This window comes from Arachis hypogaea, chromosome 17 (genome assembly GCF_003086295.3).
Source record: "Arachis hypogaea cultivar Tifrunner chromosome 17, arahy.Tifrunner.gnm2.J5K5, whole genome shotgun sequence".
Lineage (NCBI taxonomy): Eukaryota > Viridiplantae > Streptophyta > Magnoliopsida > Fabales > Fabaceae > Arachis > Arachis hypogaea.
This window is the reverse complement of record NC_092052.1, coordinates 18,827,924-18,829,586: the sequence shown is the minus strand read 5'-3', so window position 1 is coordinate 18,829,586 and position 1,663 is coordinate 18,827,924.

Here is a 1,663-nt window from a genome sequence, read left to right as displayed (position 1 = left end):
GATGTCAATTTTTTTAAAAAAAATATATTGTGATGCAATTTTTTTAAATTTTTTTCTTTTTAATATTAATTTTTTATTTAAACTTATTTTCACGCAACTAGTGGACAAATTATAAATAATAGAAACTAATTATTAAATATTAAATATCAAATATTCAAATAAATTAAAAGTTAAATAAATCAAATATAATGAAACAGTACAATAAAGCCTTAATCACCAAAAATTCTAGTAGTTGTCGTCGTCGTTATTCCCGTGGACCTGCTGAGGCGCCGGAAAAGGCTGTGATGTTCATTTGTGTCCCACCAGCAGCACTGCTGCCACCAACAGCGTCGCTTGTCACTGGCGTGTATTTGAGCCTGGTACACCGCCATCAGCTACTCCATCCGCTGAAGTCACTCCAGCTGCTCCCTCCACTCTAACATGAACTCATCTGTGTCCGTCACTCCTGTAAGGATCTCCTAATACCTCTCCCAAGTCTCGTTCAGCTGCTGAGTTTGTTCGTGAAGGCTCCGGATGAGTTCCTAGGGCCGTCAAAATGGGCCAAACCCATCGGGCCAGCCTGTTTACCCATTTAAATGGACGGGCTTTGCTTCTAAAATTAAGCCCGTTTAAATTTCGGGCTAAACGGGCTGAGCTCAATTAACCTGAAAAAAGATGGGTTAAACGGGCTAGCCCGCGGGCTAAACGGGTGGCCCGTTTATTTTTTTTTATATTTTTTCAAAAAAAAAGTACTTTAGCCGATATTTCTTTCGATCCAACCAGAAAATCTGACCCATTAAATAAAAAATATTATTTTTTAAAGATTTTTTATCTAAAAGTGATATTTTTTGTCAAAATATTTTTCAAAAAATAAAATAAAGGATAAACGGGCCAGCCCGTTTAACCCATCGGGCTGACCATAAATGGTACGGGCTGAAAAATTATGGCCCGCGAATAAAGCGGGCTTAAACGGTCTAGCCCATTTAACCCACGGGATTAACGGGCCGGGCCTAAATGGGTCGGAATAGCCCGTTTGATAGCCCTATGAGTTCCTGCACCTGCAGCCTCAAATCAATGCCTTCTTCGGGATTGATAGCTCGATTGGTGGCAGAGGCGGATGATGGTCTCAATGTGGAGGTACGGAGGCTGCTGGCAAAGAACGACTCCAGTCCGTATACGTGGTTCTTGTACGACTCTGAGGCGATCTCGAGATCGACAACTGAAACAGCAGAACCACTAGCGTCCTTCCTATTTTGCTGAGATTACTGAGTTGCGACCTCCAATCTCTGCGTGTAGGCCTCCTGTGTAACACATGTTATTATGATTAGGACGACAGCTGTACAGTTAATTGAAAATTTTATATTACAAGATCAAATGTTTTCTCACATAATGATCCGCAGACCGCTGATCAGCAAATCTCTCTTTGTTCTCCTTCAAAGTGTGGGTATAATTGAAGGTCTCCGCTAATATCGCATCGCAATCCAATGACTTCGACTACACATGTTGTATTAAAACAATATGTTAAGATCCCTACTAATGATATGTCAAAGAATATAACTATGTTAATAACAAAATTAGTGAAGCTACATACCAGTCTGGCCTTTGTCTTCATGAAGATCTCTGAGCCACCAGTATACTTGGACGATCTGGCCAATACCCTGTTAGCTCTGTTTGTGAGACGCCG